Raw genomic sequence first — 20,415 nt, forward strand, 5'->3', positions numbered from 1 at the left:
ACATATGTGTCTCTTGTTCACTCCTTCCATCCTCCCTTTCTCCTTTTATTCTTTTCTTCTTGAGATGGAGTCTGACTTTGTTTCTGAGATTGGCCTTGAGCTTGGTGCTCAAGTGGTCTTCCTGCTTCATTCAGCCTTCTGAGCAGTTGGAACTGGGGGTACATTCCACTACCCCAGTTGCAGTTGCTGCTTTCTTAATGAGAGCTGGAGGCTTAGGGATCCTGCTATGGGTCTAACCTACTTCAGAGTTAAGCGGAGCTGACTGTGTTATCTGACTCGAGATAATTCAGGACAATTAGTGCACGTATCAGGGAGAGAAGCGGGTGCTGGAAAGTTAGTAGGGTTGGCCAGCCTTTAGCTAACAGCAATTGTTTTTGTACAAATCATTGCTTATGTTTTAAGATAAGGATAAGCTTATATGTTAGCACTTTTCCTATGATTTTATAAATTAAAAAATGTAACAGTTTTCTAGTTTGTTTTAAATGCAAATGTTGTATTTGTTAAAGTAGTCACCATTTCTTTAAAAATTAAAAATTTGAAATCATCGTTTGAACAGTTGGTTTCCTATTGGCTCATACTTTGCTAGAAATGCCAAAGGATGTTTCAGAATTAGGGAAATATATTTAGTTCATTAGCACTAAGTATATATCATACAGAGTTGTAGGAGAGGATGTAGCAAAACAACAGAAAATTAGGCATTTTAAAGGTGCAATTGAAGCAGCAGTTCCCAGTTCTCCATCACAATCAAGACTGTTGTAAGATGATCATGACTAATGGAAGCTCTGAGAGATTAATGTTCCCATTGTTTGACATGCATAGTTTTTGTTCTTTATGTTTCTACATCACTATTTCTATCAGTTATTGATTGCTTGTTTTAAGTTAGTGAAAGGTTTTGGAAATGTTTATATGTATATTTACACACACAGATAGTGTGAGATTCCAATTTTAATTTGGGGTCCAGTTTTTTGTAGAAATTGAATATTCATTTTGTACCTCATGTTTTTAAAAAATAAGTTATACTCTGTACATGTCTGAATTTTGACTTTATAAATATTTAATATAATATATTTTAGATAGTAAAATAAGTAATTTATTTATGATAGCTATATTTCTTTTAATACTATTGGATTATTGAATTTTTCTGAATATAAAATTACTTGAAGAAGAAATGCCTTTTCATTTGTGAGAGTTCTAGATGTACAGTTTCTGCATTATTAAGACTGAACTTCAGTTAGAGCCTATTGATTAACTGTGTTAAGAAATTACCTTTGTTCATGTAAATATGTTTATGTAATTTATGACCAAGTTTGAATGCATCTTCTGTCTTTAGTAGATGAACTTCACAGTGTGATTTGCTTGTTTTATAAAACCAGTCTCTAGGAGTGAACATAAAGGTTTACTTAGAAACATATTTTTGAGAATATTTTATTTTTTTACAAATACCAAATTTGCCTGAGGTCTGCCAACCACCTGACTTTGGGGTGAATAGGAGATAAGAAGAATGTCTATTACAGATCCCTGGTTATAGGGTTTTCCTCAGAAAATATTTGAAATCCTGTGGTAATCCAGTCAGAGAGTTTTTTAGGAGGCTGTCCAGGAATTGAGGTTTTATTTCAGTGTATTTGTCGCCCATAGCCGAAGACTTCTTGGTCGCTAAAGAAAATTTGCTTTCTGTAGCTTTGCCTTTTACACTTTTGGTGGCTTAAAAACCTTTTTGTGCCTTTTAAGAGTGTTTTGCTTGAGAATTTTTGCATAGCAATAGAACATTACCCCCCCCCCCCCTTTCCATGTGTCTCCACCCATAACCTAGACTTAGAACTCACTTTGTAGCTCAGGCTGGTCTTGGGGTATTTCACCCCCACTTTCAATCTCCTGATACTAGGATTACAGACCTGTTCTAGGACTCTTATTAATTTACAACCAAACTGTTATGTAGAAAGTTTATGCTCCAGAGGTGAGCATTGTTCTGTGGTATTACTACATTGTAGTCATTTTTAGTGATGCTGCACATTGATGTATTGGGGAAAGGTTTATGTGTGGAAGAGAGGTTTCTTGTGGTTGATTCAGTATTTTTGAGCCAGGAGGTAGCTCACAATGTAGCCTAGACTGGTTTGAACTCTGAAGTTATGGTCCTCCTGCCTCAGTTTCTGAGTGTGAGGATTACAAGCATGTACCTTCACACTCTTAATTGTGAAACCTTTCTTTTATAGTAATTATCTCTTACTGTTTTAAATTGGTGGTGATAAATGGCAGTAGTAAAACTGGAGGAAGGATGTTTCTTGAATCTTTTCAGAAATTTGTGTTGGATATTCATAGTTTGCTGAGCTGATAAGAGTGTTTGTAAAAGGTGGTACTTTGGCTTTATTAATGGAATGTAGAGAACCAAGAAAGAAGTGGTGGAGAAAGGGCTAATTTTTCATGTTTAAATAAAGGCTTAAAATTCATTCCTTAAAAAATATTTATTTATTTATTTACGTATATGTCTCAATACCTACTTATCTGTCTGTGTGTATCATACACATACAGGATCCTCCAAGCCAGAAGAGGGCTTTGGAGCCCCTGGAACTGGAGTTACAGGTGACTGTGAGCTGCCTGATGTGGGTAGGTGCTGGGAACTGAAGCTTACTTCTGTGCAAGAGCAGTAAATCTTCCTTACTACGCTGAGTCATCTCTCCAGCCCTGGCTGATTACATTTTTAATTCTGTATTTTTTTGTAGTAAAAGTCCCGCAACTAACCACTAAAATTTTGTTATTTAGAAATTAATGACCGCAGCTGAGCTTTTCTTATGAAACAAAATGAACACATTTACTGCTTTTTGGCGTTAGTATAGTTTACTTAAATGAACACATTTACTGCTTTTTGGTATTAGGATAGTTTATTTAGATTGATATAGATGAAGTGAGTTGACAGAAGACATTTTTGTAGAGCTGGCCCCTAAGCTCTAGAGACTGATGCCTAGTATATTCATCACTTTCTCTGAGGTCCATGATAAAATGCCAGTATACAGTCCTCCTTGGAACAAAAACACTTCTGTGCTAAAGCTCCAGAAATGTATCTGTGGTCTATGGGCAGTCGGGTCCATTTGTTCTCTCTTCACATACTACCATAAGAGATACTGCTTACTTATCTTCCACACTGGAAGTTGTTAGAACCCAGATTCTCCCTGAAAATTACTTTTGTTACTAGAAGGAAGATTCCTAATGGTTGCTACATTTATGCCTATGCTATTTTTGAAGAAGGAAAGCATTTAAATGGGATTCTCTCATGTTACAGAGTTTTCCTTCATGTGCCAGTTGCTTTCACTGACAGTAGAGAAATGTTTGACAGAACTTTTGTGGCCGAATGGAGGAGAGTAGAAGTCATGTGGAAAGGCTCCAGAGGCCAGTCTCAGCTGCATTATTGTTCAAAGCTTTTCAGGTTTGCTTAGAAATTTAGGGTGGTGCTTTTCAAACACGGTGTGATATTCTCACTACTTGGTTTTCTGTGTTTCCCAAATCCAGACAAAAATGTCCAAATGGGTAGGCTATACCACCAGAAGTTTGTGGCTGTCATCTTGATATTGGTCTTATCAAGTGGGACTACCAAGCAAACATTAACCTGAAGTGAGGACTAAGTGTAGACAAGCATATCTCCCCTTTAGAGTGACCCTGATAACAGTACTCTGCATGACTGAAACCTATCTGTACCAGTGTCTGACTGCTGGAGACTTTGAAGCGAAATTAATCTAGAGGTCCCTTTGAAGAACCATATACTCTGAGAGAGTAGACATGTATACACAGGTTATGTGGTAGAAATAATAGGTGGTGATGATAATGATGATTTGAGACAGGGTCTCAACACCCTGGTCTAATCGTGAATCAAAGGTTCTATGCCCTTTTTTTTTTTTTTAATAAACACTTCACGAATTTGCGTGTCATCCTTGCGCAGGGGCCATGCTAATCTCTGTATCGTTCCAATTTTAGTATATGTGCTGCCGAAGCGAGCACCCTAATTTTTTTAAAAATTCTTTTATTTGCTAAATCCAACTAAAAGTCACATTAAGTGAAAAGACATTTTTTCATAGTCTAACCTTTTCAAAAAGAAATCCATTCATAGAATATACTTATGGGTAACAAGAAGTGCTTAATTGTGCCTACTAAGAAATAAAAGTCTTATTTACATCTTGATGTTTTAAACATGGAAGATTGGTGATTTGAATATGAAGGCTCAAATGTTTTAATGCTAAGTCATCATGGGGTAGCACTATTTGAGAACGATAAAGAGGTGTGGCCTTGCTGGGGTAGATGTGGCCTTGTTGGAGTAAGTGTATCAATGGGGGTGGGCTTTGAGGTTTCAAAAGCCTATGGCAGGCCTAGTCTGTCTGTCTACCTCTACCACTCCCCTGTAATTTCAGATCAGGATGTAGCTTTCAACTCCTGCTGTAGCTTCATGAGTGCTGCCATGTTCCCTGCCATGATGGTAATAAACTAAACTCCTGAATAACAAGTAAATTTTTTTTAAGAGTTTGCTTGCTTTCATGTATAAAAGTTGCCTAGGCCATGGTGTCTCTTCACAGCAGTAGAACAGTCACTGAGACAGGAGGTATTTAATGGGTCAGAAGAAGCTATTTGTATTGTGGAAAGGAGTAGAACAGTGCTGTGTTAACTTTATCTGGACTGACACTAATTTTGCATGGATGAGCCGGCTTCTTTGCCACTTTCCTTGTTTGCTTTGATAATAACCCAGTGTTAGATGTAAATTAAAATTCAACTGTACTTTCTTCCCCTGAGCAAATGGGTGTATTCACTGAATTCTCTGCATCTTAAAGCTTACTTCATCCTACTCTGTTTGCTAATGAAGTTCTTACAGAATTGGGAAGTCCAGAAGAGTTAATTACTTAATGACTGATGGGAATCACTATGGCAGTTGGGCAGATAAGGAAAGATTGTATCACATTCGCTTTTTGACAAGAATCTGAACTCATATGTGGTTACTAATACTATCCTGAGCAAACTTCTTAAGGAGGACAACTCAGATCTGGTAGTTTTAGTGGCTTCTCAGTTTATGTACTGCTGTGACTATTTTACCTGCCTGCTACCTACAGGTCTCGTTAGCCCCATTACCTTGACTCAGTGGAGCTGCAGGCCAGTCAGTGTGCTTCAGCCAGGAACCTTTTTGCGTTTCTTCATTGCATTGAACAGCTCTTTTTATTCCATCATGGCACACACAGTTTTATAATATTGACTGAAAAAATACTGATAGAATAGTAAGAAATATGGCTAAGGTGCTAAGTGTTTTCTATGAAGTATTTTGTGGGGTAGAGCTAAGTAGTGTAGTTCTGTCTTTTAATTATGCAAAGCCCTGTACTTGATCCCCAATGCCACAAAACATGAAAGACAAAAATATGAGAAAACTCTGAGCGGGAATAAATGAAGGATTCAGAGCATTAACACTCTCTCTTTCCTTCCCTGGACTTGGACTGGAGATGTTTTAACTAACAGCTGCTACCTTTTTGGTACCATATAGGGTGGTGATATGACTGTGGAATTCCAACTCCTAGATTCCTGTAGAGTCTGCAGAGCATTCATGCTGGGAGTTAGGGCTGGTAGGTAGTGTTGGTAACATGTCTCCATTATATCAATGATTACAATGTCATTAGATCTAACTGAGACACACTCCTGAGACTTTATAGGGATCATCTGAGAAATATGAGAAATGATAGGAGCAAGAATGTTCAGGTTGTTCTAGCAGGTACATGAAAATGTATATATTTATATCTTTAAGGACTTTAAATTAAAGCCCAACTTGTTCTTTAGGCTTTAGTATGACTAAATTTAGAGAACTGGCTGTTGAAAGATCTAGAATAAGTGACAAGGAAATTGTATTTAAAATAGAAACAATAAATTCTGAAACAAGTGTTTAGTATGTATGTGTGGTTCGTGTATTTCTGTGTGTGGAGGCTGGAAGTCAACTTCAGATGTTGTTCCTCAGGTCCCATAAGTGCTGAGACAGGTAAGAAAATTAAATTTTGCCCTTCTGGCAGATGACATAGTCATGGTGGGAGAGGTAGTCATTCCTTAGATAGTGGCAGATTGGTTAAGTTTGAAGAGGATGCCTGCTGCTACATTATTTTGCTAATAGTTGACAATAGAATCTATATATTCACGGTGGGATTAAATTTTTTTAACTTGTTTTTTTAATTGATTTTATTAAGCTATACATTTTTCTCTGCTCACCTCTTTCCTCTCCCCTCCCCTTCAACTCTCTCCCATGGTCCTCATGCTCCCAGTTTATTCAGGAGATCTGGTCTTTTTCTACTTCCCATGTAGATTAGATCCATGTATTTCTCTCTTAGGGTCCTCATTGTTATCTAGGTTCTCTGGGATTGTGATTTGTAGGCTAGTTTTCTTTGCTTTATGTTTACAAACCACTTATGAGTGAGTACATATGGTAATTGTCTTTCTGAGTCTGGGTTACCTCACTTAAAATGATGTTTTCTAGCTCCATCCATTTGCCTGCAAATTAAAGATGTCATTTTTTTCTGCTATGTAGTACTCCATTGTGTAAATGTATCACATTTTTTTTTTTTGAGACAGGGTTTCTCTGTAGCTTTGGAGCCTGTCCTGGAACTAGCTCTGTAGACCAGGCTGGTCTCGAACTCACAGAGATCCGCCTGCCTCTGCCTCCCGAGTGCTGGGATTAAAGGCGTGCGCCACCATCGCCCGTCCACATTTTCTTTATTCATTCCTCAGCCTAGGGGCATTTAGGTTGTTTCCAGGTTCTGGCTATGACAAACAATGCTGCTATGAACATGGTTGAGCACATGTCCTTGTGGGTGTGATTGAGTATCCTTTGGATATATACCCAAAAGTGGTATTGCTGGGTCTTGAGAAAGGTTGTTTCCTAATTTTCTGAGAAATTGACATACTGATATCCAAAGCAGCTGTACAAGTTTGCATTCCCACCAGTAATGTAGGAGTGTTCCTTTTACCCCACAACCTCTCCAGCATAAGTTGTCATCAGTTTTTTTGATCTTTGATGGAGGAAGGTCATTGGTTAATTATAATAAAAAAACTGCTTGGCCCTCATAGGTTAAAACATAGGTGGGAGGAGTAAACAGAACAGATGCTGGGAGGAAGAGGAAGTGAACTCAGAGGCCATGCTCCCCTCTCCCGGGCAGATGCCATGAAGCAAGCTGCCAGGTCAGACATGCTGAATCTTTCCCGGTAAGACTGATGCTACACAGATTATTAGAGATGGGTTGATTGGGATATGAGAATTAGCCTGTAAGGGCTAGAGTTAATGGGCCAAGCAGTGTTTAAAAGAATACAGTCTGTGTGTTGTTACTTAGGGTTTAAAGCTAGCCGGTGGCCAGTAGCCAGGCTGTGGAAAGAGGCCCGCAGCTTCCTACAACAGATCTTGGCCATTCTTACAGGTGTAAGATGGAATTGTTGTTTTGATTTGCATTTCTCTGATGACTAAAGATGTTGAGCATTTTCTTAAGTGCCTTGCAGCCATTTTAGATTCCTCTGTTGAGGGTTCTCTGTTTAGATCTGTCCTCCATTTTTTAATTGGATTATTTGTTCTCTTGATAACTAATTTCTTAGAGTTCTTTGTATATTTTGGAGATTAGACCTCTGTCTGATGGGTTTGGTGAAGATCTTTTCCCCTTCTGTAGGCTGCCATTTTGTCTTGTTGACTGTGTCCTTTGCTTTACAGAAGCTTTTTAGTTTTAGGCGGTTCCACTTATTAATTGTTTCTCTCAGTGTTTGTGCTGATGGGGTTATATGTAGGAAGTGGTCTCCTGTGCCAAAGTATTCAAGTGTACTCACTGAGTACACTTGTCCTGAGAGGTTCAGTGTGGCTGGCTTTATGTTGAAGTCTTTGTTCCATTTGGACTTGTGTTTTGTTCATGGTGATAGATATGGATCTATTTTCATTCTTCTACATGTTGATATCCAGTTATGCCAGAACCATTTGTTAAATATGCTTTCTTTTTTTCCATTTGATACTTTTTTTTTGCTTCTTTGTCAAAAATCAGGTGTTCCAAGGTGTGTGGATTAATATCCAGGTCTTCTGTTCTCTTCCATTGGTCCTACTGTCTGTTCTTATGCCAATACCAGGCTGTTTTTAATACTGTATTTCTGTAGTAGAATTTGAAGTCAGGGATTGTGATGCCTCCCAAAATTCTTTTATTGTACAGGATTGTTTAGGCTATCCTGGGTTTATTGCTTTTTTATATGGTCTTTCAAAGTCTGTGAAGAATTTTGCTGGGATTTTGATGGGAATTGCATTGAATCTGTAGATTGCTTTTGATAAGATTACCATTTTTCCTATGTTAATACTACCTACCCAATAGCATGGGTGATCTTTCCACTTTCTGGTGTCTTTTTCAATTTCTTTCTTCAAAGATTTAAAGTTCTTGTCATACAAGCTTTCCCTTTGTTTGGTTAGAGTTACATGAGATATTTTGTGCTATTTGTGGCTATTGTGAAGGGTTTCTCTGATTTCTTTCTCAACCCATTTATCTTCTGTGTAAAGGAGGACTATTAATTTTTTTGAGTTAATCTTGTATCCTGCTACATTACTGAACGTGTTTATGAGTTGTAGAAGTTTTTGGTAGAATTTGTGGGCTCTTATGTAAACTGTTATATCATCAGCAAATAGTGAGAGTTTGACTTCTTTTCCTATTTGTATCCCTTTGATCTCCTTTTGTTGTCTTATTGCTCTGGCTAGGACCTCAAGAACTATATTGAATAGATATGAGGAGAGTTGGCAACTTTGTCTTGTTCCTGCCTTCAGTGGGATTGCTGTGAGTTTCTCTCCATTTAGTTTGATGTTGGCTGTTGGCTTGCTGTATATTGCCTTTATTATGTTTAGGTATGTTCCTTGTAATCACTGCTGTCTCCAAGACTTTATCATGAAGGGGTGTTGTATTTTGTTGAAAGCTTTTTCATCATCTAATGAGATGATAATGTGGTTTTTATTTTTCAGTTTATTTATATGGTGGATTACATTGACAGATTTTCATATGTTGAACCATCCCTGCATCTCTGGGATGGAGCTGACTTGATCGTGGTGGATGATGGTTCTGATGTGTTCTCGAATTTGATTTGCCAGTATTTTATTTAGTATTTTTGCATCATTGTTCATGAGCGAAATTGGTCTGTAATTCTCTTTCTTAGTAATGTCTTCATGTGGTTTGGGTATCAGGGTAAGTGTAGCCTCATAAAAAGAGTTTGGCAATGTTCCTTCTGTTTCTGTTGTGTGGAACAATTTGAGGAGTATTGGTATTCTTTGAAAATCTTTTGAATTCTGAGCTAAAACCATCTGGTCCTGGGCTTTTTTTTTGGTTGGGAGACTTTTGATGACTGTTTCTATTTCTTTTTAACAGTTATAGGTCTATTTAATTTGCTTATTTGGTCTGGTCTTGATTTAATTTTGGGAAGTGATACTTATCCGGAAAGTTGTCCATTTCCTTTAAGTTTTCCAATTTTGTGGAGTACAGGTTTTTGAAATATGACCTGGTGATTCTCTGGATTTCCTGTCTGCTGTTATGCCCCCCTTTTCATTTCTGATTTTGTTTATTTGGGTATTTTCTCTCTGCCTTTTGGTTGGTTTGGATAAAGGTTTGTCCATTTTGTTGATTTTTCTCAAACCAACTCTTTGTCTCATTGATTCTTTGTATTGTTTTCTTTGTTTCTATTTTGTTTTTAGCTCTCAATTTGATTATTTCCTGCTGTGTAGTTCTCTTTCTTGAGTTTGCTTCTTTTTGTCCTAAAGTTTTTAAATGTGTGGGATTTTTTTCCAGCTTCTTTATGTAGGCATTTAGTGCTATGAACTTTCCTCTTAAAACTGCTTTCACTGTGTCCCATAAATTTGGGTATGTTGTGTGGTCATTTTCACTGAATTTTAGGAAGTGTTTAATTTCTCCCTTTATTTCTTCATTGACCCATTGATGCTTCAGATGAGCATTGTTTAATTTCCATATGTTGATGTTGAATTTAGTTAAGCCATGGTGTTCTGATAAGATACATGGGGTTATTCCTTTTTTTTTTTTTATCTGTTGAGGTTTGTTTTGTTACTGAGTATGTGGTCAATTTTTGAGAAGGTTCCATGAGGTGTTGGGAAAAAGGTATATTCTTTTATTTTTGGATGGAATGTTTTATAAATTTCTGTTAAATCCATTTGAGTCATAACATCTGTTAGTTCCCTTATTTCTCTTATCTGCCTGGCTGACCTGTCCAGTGGTGAGAGTGGAGTGTTGAAGTCTCTCACTACTAGTGTGTGGGATTTATTGTATGATTTAAGCCTTAGAAGTGTTTCTTTTACATGTGAGGGTACCCTTGTATTTGGGGCATAGATGTTCAATATTGAGATTTCTTCTTGATGGATTTTTCCTGTGACTAATATGAAATGTTCTTTTTTGTCTCTTTTGATTGATTTTAGTTTGAAGTCTATTTTGTTAGATATTAGGATAGCTACACAAGCTTGTTTCTTAGGTCCATTTGATTGGAAATTTTTTCCTAACATTTTACTCTGAGGCGATGTCTGTCTTTGAGATTGAGGTGTGTTTCTTGTATGCAGCAGAAAGGTGGATTTTGTTTTCATATCTGTTAGCCTGTGTCTTTTTATAGGTGAATTGAGTTGATTTGTATGAAGGGATACTAATGATCAGTGATTGCTATCTCTTGTTAATTTAGTTCTCATGGGTGGCGGTGTTATTTTTGTGTGTTTTTTCCTTCTTTGGAATTTGCTGCTGTGAGATCATCATTTTTGTTTTTTGATGTAGCCAAATTCCTTTCTTCTAGTACTTTGTATAGGGCTTTGTTTGTGGCTAGGTATTGGTTAAATCTAGTTTTGTCATGGAATATCTTGTTTTGTCTTTCTATGATGATTGAAAGTTTTGTTTTAGTAGTCTAGGCTGGAATCCATGGTCTCTTAATATCTACATAACACTTGACCAGAACCTTCTGGCTTTCATTGTCTCCATTGAGAAGTCAGGTGTTAATTTGATACGTCTGCCTTTATATGTTACTTGGCCTTTTTCTTTTGCAGCTCTTAATATTCTTTTTTTTTATTGTGTATATTTAGTGTTTTGATTATTATGTGGTGAGGGGACTTTTTTTTTGGTGTTGTGTAAATTTCTTGTATCTTCATAGGCATATCTTTCTTTAGGTTGGGAAAGTTTTCTGTGATTTTGTTAAATATATTTTCTGTGCTTTTGAAGTGAACTTCTTCTCCTTCTTCTTTACCTATTCTTAAGTTTGGTCTTTTCATGGTGTCCCATATTTCCTGGATATTTTGTGTTAAGCTTCTGTTAGATTTAATGTTTTCTTTGACTGATGAGCCTATTTCCTCTATTGTATCTTCAGCACTTGAGATTCTCTCTTCCATCTCTTGTATTCTGCTCGTTATGCTTGCACTTGTGGTTCCTGATCATTTTCTCATGATTTTTGTTTCTATAATTCCATTGACTTGTGTTTTCTTTATTGTCTCTAGTTCAGTTTTCAAGTCTTAAATAGTTTCTTTCATATGTTTGATTGCTTTTCTTGGTTTTCTTTAAGGGATTTGTTGATATCTTCCAATTTTTTTCTTTGTCTTTTTCTCCATTTCTTTGAGGGAGTTGTTTATTTCTTCTTTAGGGGCCTCAAACATTCCCTAAAGTTAATTTTTAGTTCATTTTCTTCTGCTTCATCTATATTTGGTTGTTCAAGTCTTGTGTTGTAGCGTCACTAGTTTTTACTGGTGTCATCTTGCTTTTTGTGGTGCTGTGCATGTTCTTCCTTGTCTACCCATCTTTTCATCTGATTGGAGTATTTGGGGCAGTCTGTGACTCTGGTGATCAGTCTTCTAGGTGCCAGTCTGCAGATGGTGCCAGTCGATCAGATGGTTGCTTCTCATGGTGCAATCAGTGCCACAATTCCATTCACCTCGTTGGTCCTTCCATGTTTCTGGAGGTTGCATGGCGCTCCTAGGGTTTGCTCTGCTCCCATCGAGTTCTCTGTCTCAGGCTTGCTCTAGCCCAGGTTGCTGGCTCATTCATGCTCCTGTAGAGTTTGCTGCCTCAGGCCTGCCCTGGCCTAGGTCAGTTACTCAGTCCTGGTGTCCTAACTGTCCCTGGTTTGGATCCACTCCTGCTCCTTTGGAGTTTGCAGTCATAGGCCTGCTCTAGCCAAAGTCGCTGGCTCAGACCTGCTCCGGTAGAGCTCTCTGGGATTAAATGTTTTAATTTGTTTTACTTTTCTTTGTGACCAGAGAGAAACAAAAATAAAGGGAGAAAAAAATTCATTTTGGCTCATGGTTTCAGATGGCTTAGCCTGTGATGGCTTGGACTCTTGCATTTGGGCAGGCAAGTCAACATGACTATGGGAGTATGTGGCAGGGGAAGTTGTTCACCCGTTTTTCAGACAGGAAGCAGAGAGTAGGGATTCAGCATGTGTACATTTAGAAAGTCTCATAGGTAGGTAGCATACCTGGATCCTGGATTCCTGTGGGCTGAGGTACTTCACATAATACTCAGAGACGTTCAAAGGTTTTGGCTTGGAAGGTAATAACAACCCTTCTGATGTATTCTCCTAGTTAAAGCAACATATGCCTCTAAAGACTGTGGATATTTGACTATAACTGTAATAAATATTAACCATTATTTTTTCACTTTTTGAATTCAATGGTTTTGGAGATATATGGGTTTGTGGCCATATTTTATAAATTATAAATGGTCTTTAGCTTTACAGGTGGAATTATTTTGTTCTGGCCGTATGGATAATAGAATCTTCTTTCTTATGATACAGTGAGAAAAAATAAGCCTGTTAGGTTGAATTGGAGGGCATCTAGATACCAGCAAGTAAAATAATAAAATTGAAATTCCTAAATACTTTTTAACACTCCTTTGTTTTAGGTATTTATTATGTATAGCACATTTGCAGATTTCAGAGATAAATCAAGATAGTTAAAATTTGAGGAGGTTAACAGTTCAGTAACATGAACAAACTCAATGGTCAGAGGGGAGCACGGTGGACCAGTGTGAGCATAGAGTCTCTCTGGGAACAAGCTTGATGATGATGTATGCATGTATTTGTGCTGGTGCACAGCCCTGTGTATACATTTGTAGAGGCAAATGGACGTTGTGGTTGATGTTGAATGTGCTCCTTATACACTCCCTACCTTAGTTTTTGAGACAGGATTTCTTCCTGAAACTGGAGTTCACTGACGGGCTAACCCAGTAAGCCCAGGAATCCTGGGGTATAGTATGGTACCTCTGCACTTGGCTTTTTGTGTGTTTTGAAGATCTGAACTCCGGTCTATTTGTATCTATAGCAAGTACTTTTCCAATTGAGCCAGTTTTGATGACTTTGTAACTGTACATAATGCTGATTCTTAATGAATCATGAGGAAAAGAGTGTTTTCCTCATCTGTAGAAGGTGAGTGAGAGCTGTTTTCAGTTCTTGGATTACCATGACCATAGATACAGAACAAGAGTAGAATACTGTCAGCTCCTTCATTGGAGTCTTTGAAGGAGAGCCAAACTGTGAGGTAGGAGAAGCTGATTGGGAACATGGTATTAAAGGTTTGTGTTGCTTGAGCAGTTAGTTCAGGGAGAATATTTAGGATTCTTTTCCTCTTACTGGGAGCTAAGTAAAGGTGGGTATATTTCCCTTCACCTTCAGTATTCTGCTAGCTAATCAGAAATACAAGGGAAGGGCATTTCTGTGTCTCCGTGGATCCACTTGGGTAAATCTTGATCTTCAAAATCATTGAATATTTTTAAATATATTTTTTATTCTTTGGGACTTTCACATGTACATATAATATACCTACTGTGTATTTTAATTGTACTGACCTCCTCCCTCCCTAATGCCTCCTGGAGCCCCAATTTTCAGATTTATGGTTCTTAGTTACCTTGATGGTCCCATACTTGACAGTACCTTTTCTTTCTTAAGGGAACTTTGAGAAGAACATTGTGTGTAGGTGAAGTGAAAGCCCATTCTGGCTGGTATGGGGTGTTCTCTTCAGACAAATTAGACAGCAGAACTCTGAGAGTGGTGACAAGAGGCTGCTTCCTTTAGTCTTGGGTCATAGGCTGCCAAACAGCCCAGGTCAGATGGTGGGCCAGGCATGATTTTAATTTTTCTAGTATTAACAAAATGTTCTCATTTTCTCTAAGCCAAGTTAGGCAGTGTTTCCAACACGGGTGATGGGTGATCCGGTGCAGTTCTTGGGAAATACAAACACTGGCCTGTACATACAGCAAAATCATCAAGTGCAATATATACTCATATTTCTACTCCAGTTACTTGAGCATCTGAAGTGGAGTTATCTGGGGCTGTGTGTGTCATGTCTGTTCCCAGATCAGTAAACATTGGAAACATTTTCCTCTCCTGGCACTGATCTTCTCATAGGAAACTCCTATGATTTAAGTATTATATGCTGCTTGGTTTCTGCTGTCATAGTTAAGGGGAAGTTCTATCCCTGCTGGCTCCTTATTATGTGACCAAAAGGGTGTTGCCACAAATATATGTTTTTTTTATCTATTATGTTAAGTTCTATTTTATAGCTCTTGCTGTCTTTGAAGTCTTTCACGGTCTTTTTAAAAATATAATTTATTTTTATTTTATGTGTGTTAGTGTTTTTCCTGCATGTATGCTTGTGTGAGGTGTCAGATCCCTGGGAACTGGAGTTAGTTACTGACAGTTGTGAGTTCCCATGTGGGTGCTGGGAATTGAACCTAGGTCCTCTGGAAGAGCAGCTAGTGCTCTTAACTCCTGAGCCATCTCTCCAGCCTTTCATAGGCTTTTTATTCCATCCGTCTGTCTGTCTGTCTGTCTGTCTGTCTGTCTCTCTCTCTCTCTCTCTCTCTCTCTCTCTCTCTCTCTCTCTCTCTATCTATCTATCTCTCTATCTCTCTATCTATCTATCGGTTTTTTGAGGCAGGGTTTCTCTGTGGCTTTTGGAGCCTGTCCTGGAACTAGCTCTTGTAGACCTGGCCTCGAACTCACAGAGATCCACCTGCCTCTGCCTTCTGAGTGCTGGGATTAAAGGTGTGCGCCACCACTGCCCGGCCTCATGGGCTTTTTATAGCACCAGTTGTTTACTGCTAGTGAAACATCATTTCAGGTCTCCTCTCCTCTCCTTCCCTCCCCTCCCCTCCCCTCCCCTCCCCTCCCCTTCTCTCTTCTCTCCTCTCTCTTTCTCTCTTTCTAATTAAAAAAAAATCCTTAGTAGTGTTATGTGTGTTTGAGTTTTTAGTGATTACAAATAACTGAGGCTATAGCTCAGTGTCAGAGTGGGTGCTTAGTGTGCAAGAAGCCTCAGGTTCCATATTCAGCACCAACCCTTCAATAGGAAATGCCTGAATACATGCAGCTGTGCATGATCCCCTGGGTCTTTTGGGACACTTGAGAAAAGGAGGAGACAGCACTGATGGATGAAGGAAGAGTATGCTTTGAAGGAAAACCTGGTACCTGTGGTGTTTGAAAGGAGACCACCCCTTTCCTCCCCTACCTTAGTCTTATCAGCATGGGGCCTTCCTTCTCAAGATATTTAGTTTCAAATTCATCATTAGCTAATCGTTTGTAGGGTTAAGGTGTCTTCATGAGAACTGGCAGGATAATTGGGTCTTACTTAGTTTTCTTGTTAAGACATTTGCATCTGGAGAGACTGAAAACTTATAGGTCTTTCATATATTTGTTAGCGAATGGTTGGAATGTATACTTATTTACAGATTGAGTGTAGAACATGTTTAAATCTAACTTACATAAATAAATTTCATTGTGTTAAACTATGTGCATTTGTTTTTTTAAGTAAATTGCCCTTAAAACTCCTTTCTTTCAATTTGATTTTTGTTAAGACACAGTGCTGAAAAAGAATTCCTCTTTTCTGTGTGCTTTTAGATATCTTTATCTTCAAGAAGATAGCTCAAGTGAGCTTTCATTGTAGAAGCATGCTTCAGTATACCCTGCAGAGGTTGTCTGTTACTGGCCCATCACCCACAAATTGAGAAAGTCGTTTAGTGTTTTGCTTTCATAACAGTTCTTTGTTCTCTTTGACTCATGTGTGATCTACGTCTTTTGTCAGTTTTTCTTCATCTAGAGAGATCATGCATGTGTGTTAGTTGTTTTTAAGCACAACATGTGACAAATAGTGTTCAGCTTTTAACTTGGTGACTTTGTTGGGTTTTAGCTCACTAAGATACATGCTTGCTCGTCTTTAATCTTCTCTGCTATCCTTGCTATATATGCAACATTCATAGGTCCTTGGTATCTTTGGGGGTCACCATTCAGCCCACTACAATCTGATCCTGTATTAGTCATATATAACTTAATGTACAAAATACATTTATTTTACCTCACCATCCCCAGAGTATTATCACGTTACAACATCAACACAATCATCAGAATCATTTCAGTCAATGGTGAGACTCAGTCTATTGTCCATTGTGGCTCAATAATTTTTGTTTGTCAACCTAGAAACTGGAAGACAAATGACCTGACTCCACAGTTCAGCGGTGAGAGGGTGGCATGAACAACATTTCCATTCACAGAATACAAAGTAGAAGGAACTGTTTAGAAAATTAACACAGTGAATCCCATCAGGGCAAATCCCTTGCCTTTGAGTATCACAAGAACAGATTTTCAGGAAGAAAGGAGCATTTCATTAAAAAAAAATTTTATATTACTGAATTCTGTCAGTTTGCTTTTTCAAAGGAATTTGTTGTTTTTGGTTCTTTTACCCAGCCACCCTGATCAACTTGTTCTCTATCTAGCCAAGCTTGTACTTAGAACAAACCCTCTAGACTGGGCCACATTAGCAAATAAAACATCTTGAATGTTTCTGGTGTTAGCACTTCATAGAGTTCTTACTTATATTACTGTTCTTTGTCAAATTTGTTTTGTTTTGCTAGAGATAGAGAGAGACGTACAGTGTAGCGCTGGCAGCTTTGAACCTGCTTGTGTTGACCAGCTTGGCCTCATGCTTGTGGTAATTCCCTTGCCTCAGCTTCCTCTGTGCTGGTACAAGCCACCATACCCAACTAGCTTGCTTCTTGCTTTGTTTCTAAGTGTTAAAGATTGCCTAGCTGTGTCACATGTGGTGGTGACACCTGGAATCCCAGCACACAAAAGGCAGCATAGGAGAGGATCATTGTCAGTTTGAGGCTAACCTGGTCTATATTAATAGGCTCCAGTTTGGCTGGATTTACTTTGTCACTGTCTCCCTTTTTACCGCACACCTCCAAAATTGATTTTATTGAATTTTTAAAATTTTCTTTAGAAAATATGTTTTTTTCATGCAATATTTTCTGATTACAATTTCCTCTCCCCCTATTCTTTCCAGTTTCTCCCTATCTCCTCTTCCATCCAGATTCATGGCCTTTGTGTCTCTCCTTAGAAAACAAACAATAAGAAATAATAATACAATACAACACAATACAATGATAATTAAAAACAAGCAAATTGGGCTATGATAGAACAACCAAAGAAGAAAAAGAACCAAAGAGAAAGCACAAGAAACACATATAGATGTAGAGACACACATGTTCACACACTCTTAAAACTCCCAAACTGGAAACTCTAAGATACACACTAAGAACCTGTTAGCTTAAAAAAAAAAACACAAAACAACAACAAAATAAAACCCTCCCTGACTTAACATTATGAAACAACCTCCAAAGATGCCTTTGAATTTATTTTGTGTGGGTCATCTACTGCTGGGCATGGGGCCTACCTTAAAAGTAGTTTCCCCACTGAGACTCTCTTAGAGAAAATTACCTTCATTTTCTAGTGACTATCAATTGGCGATAACTTCTTTCACCATCTGGTGTAGACCCCCTGCTGGCCCTGTGCATGTTGTCACAGTCTCTGTGAGTTCATATGTGTGCCAGCCCTGTTGTGACGAGAAGGCCTTGATTCTCGGTATCGACCATCACCTCTGGCTTTTACACTTTCTGCCTCCTCTGCCACAGAGTTTTCTGGTTCCTGTGAGGAAGAATTTGATAGAACCCTCCCTATTAGGGCTCAGTGTTCCAAGGTCTCTCACTTTCTGCATATTGTCTGGCTGTGGGTCTCTGTATTTGTTCTCATCTGTTGCAGGAGGAAGCTTATCTGATATTGGCTGAGCAAGGCAGAGATCAGTGCCACCCAAGTAGCATTGGGTATGGGTTCTATCTCATGGAATGGGTCTTAACTCAAAGCAGGTATTGGTTGGTCACTCCCACAAGCTTTGTGCCACTATTGCTCCAGCATATCTTACAAGTGAGTCACTCCTGTAGATTGAGGTTTGTAACCTGGTTGGTATTTACCTTTCTCTTTTGTTAGCATGTAGAGTACCTTCCAGTACCACAAATAGGGGTGAAGATCTAGGTGAACACCAGCTTGACTTCTCTGTGTTCACTGAGTGTGTAGGTTGTCTTCAGCCATAGGGACTTACTGTCAGTTTGTGGAGAGACATTAGTAGCCTTGGCAATAGCCTGGGTTGTTCAGGGATTCCTATGGGACCCTTTTGACCAAGAATTTGATTAGCTGTAACCCATTCCCGGTAATGAGAGGTGTCCAGTTGGGGTTCTCTTCCCCCGTTATATAGCCTTTGCATTTAGAGTACCTTCATATATGTATATATTATAAGAAACTTGTACTTGATTAGGTTTCCATATAACCCTACAAATGGCCCTTGGTTTTAGTCCCTCCCCACACTCCCTTCCTTTTTCCCCTTTTCTATTCTCCTTCCCATTTGATCCTCCCATTCCAGTCCTCCCTCCTCCTCATCCATCCATAACTATATTCTATTTACCTTCCTAGGGAGATCCATCCCCAGCTCTCCAGTCCCTTACCTGTAGTTCTATGGATTATAGCTTGTGTAGCATCCACATATAAGTGAATACACACCATATTGTCTTTCTGGGTCTGAGTTACCTTATTCACAATGATTTTTTCCTAGTTCCATCCATTTACCTGCAAATCTCATGATTTTATTTTTTTAATGGCTGAGTAATACTCTATTGTGTAAATGTACCACATTTTTCTTTTATCCATTCATCTATTGACAGACATCTAGGTTGTTTCCAATTTCTGTCTATTATGAATAGAGCAACAATGAACATAGTTGAGCAAGTGTCTTTAATAGGATGAAGCATTCTTTGAGTTTATGCCCAAGAGTGGTATGGCTAGAAATTGAGATAAATTGAGTTCTGTCTTTTTGAATAACCACTAAACTTATTTCCATAGTTACTATATGCTCTCAACAGCAATGGGCGTTCTGTACTTCATATCCTCACCAGCATGAGCTGTCTTTTATTTTATTGGTGTTGGCCGTTCTGATTGATATAAGATGAAATCTCAAAGTAGTTTGGTTTGCATTTTCCTGATGACAGATGTGAACTTTTTCGTAAAGTGCTTCTCAACCATTTGAGTTTCTTCGTTTAAGAATTCTGTTTAGATTTGTACTCCATTTTTAATGGAATTATGTTTTATTGATGTCTAGTTTTTTGTGTTATTTATATATTTTGGATATTAGCCCTCTATCAGATGGGTAGCTGGTAAAAACTTTTCCCATTTTTTAGCCTGCTGCTTTGTCCAGGTGATTTTTCCTAGTTTTGGTTTTAATTTTAAGAGTTTTAAACTAGAAATGGTAATGCATGTCTATAATCCTAGCACTTACACTCAGGAGGTAGAGCCGGGAGAATTAACAGAGCAAACTCATTACTCAACTACATAACGACTTTGAGGCCAGGTGGGCTACATGAAACCCTGTATCAAAAACAAACAACAAAAAAATGTTTTGTTCCCCAACTCCCTAGTAATATATACTTTTAAAATTAATTGTTTTTGTATGCAGAGCACTTTTACATGTAGTTTGAATGTCCCTAATGAGTCAGATGAAAGTAGTGGTTTGAAATTAAAGTTTTGATACCGGACACAGCAAATCATATGGAAAACTCCTGTACCATTCTTATTTCTGAAGCAGCTGTGCCTAGTATCTTTCTAATCTTCTAGAAAGGCCTATCCCTCACAGCTGCTCTAGGACTGCCCATCCTCTCAGTCTGACACCCCTTGTTCCACTCTCCAGTCTTTATATCCGCAGTTGGTATGCTCTGGTAAACCTTTAAAATTTACTGAGGTGGGAATGTGTTGATTGTAGAGATTGGCTGAGTAGCTAGATGCGTGCATAAAACACTCTGGAGACAGGAGTACCAAAGAAAATATCCCTAAAATGAACATAAAACCAGAATGAGTGAAAACCCTGTTCTGTTACAGAACATCTGTAGAAATCCTAAAGAAGTGTGATTCTATGCGGTTTATTGGCCCAGAAGGAAATATGGCTAGCAAGGAAATATGTTGAAGCAGAACCATGGCCTGAATGAAATTTTGAGATCATCTATTAAAATGGTGTGCCCTGTATAGCTTGCAAACATCATTGTTTCCTGGAAACTACAACTGTAT

General features: G+C 38.3%; 1 protein-coding gene and 1 non-coding gene across 3 annotated transcripts in view; one reads left to right on the forward strand and one right to left on the reverse strand.

Annotated features, from left to right (window-relative positions):
- Map2k4 (mitogen-activated protein kinase kinase 4) overlaps positions 1-20,415 on the forward strand; it is a 98,295-nt gene that overhangs the window by 14,692 nt on the left and 63,188 nt on the right. The window lies entirely within an intron of this gene.
- Positions 3,884-3,987, reverse strand: LOC142832121 (U6 spliceosomal RNA). The gene has a single exon (XR_012907198.1). It is a non-coding gene; the product is annotated as a U6 spliceosomal RNA (small nuclear RNA).

Source organism: Microtus pennsylvanicus, chromosome 11 (assembly GCF_037038515.1).
Source record: "Microtus pennsylvanicus isolate mMicPen1 chromosome 11, mMicPen1.hap1, whole genome shotgun sequence".
NCBI lineage: Eukaryota > Metazoa > Chordata > Mammalia > Rodentia > Cricetidae > Microtus > Microtus pennsylvanicus.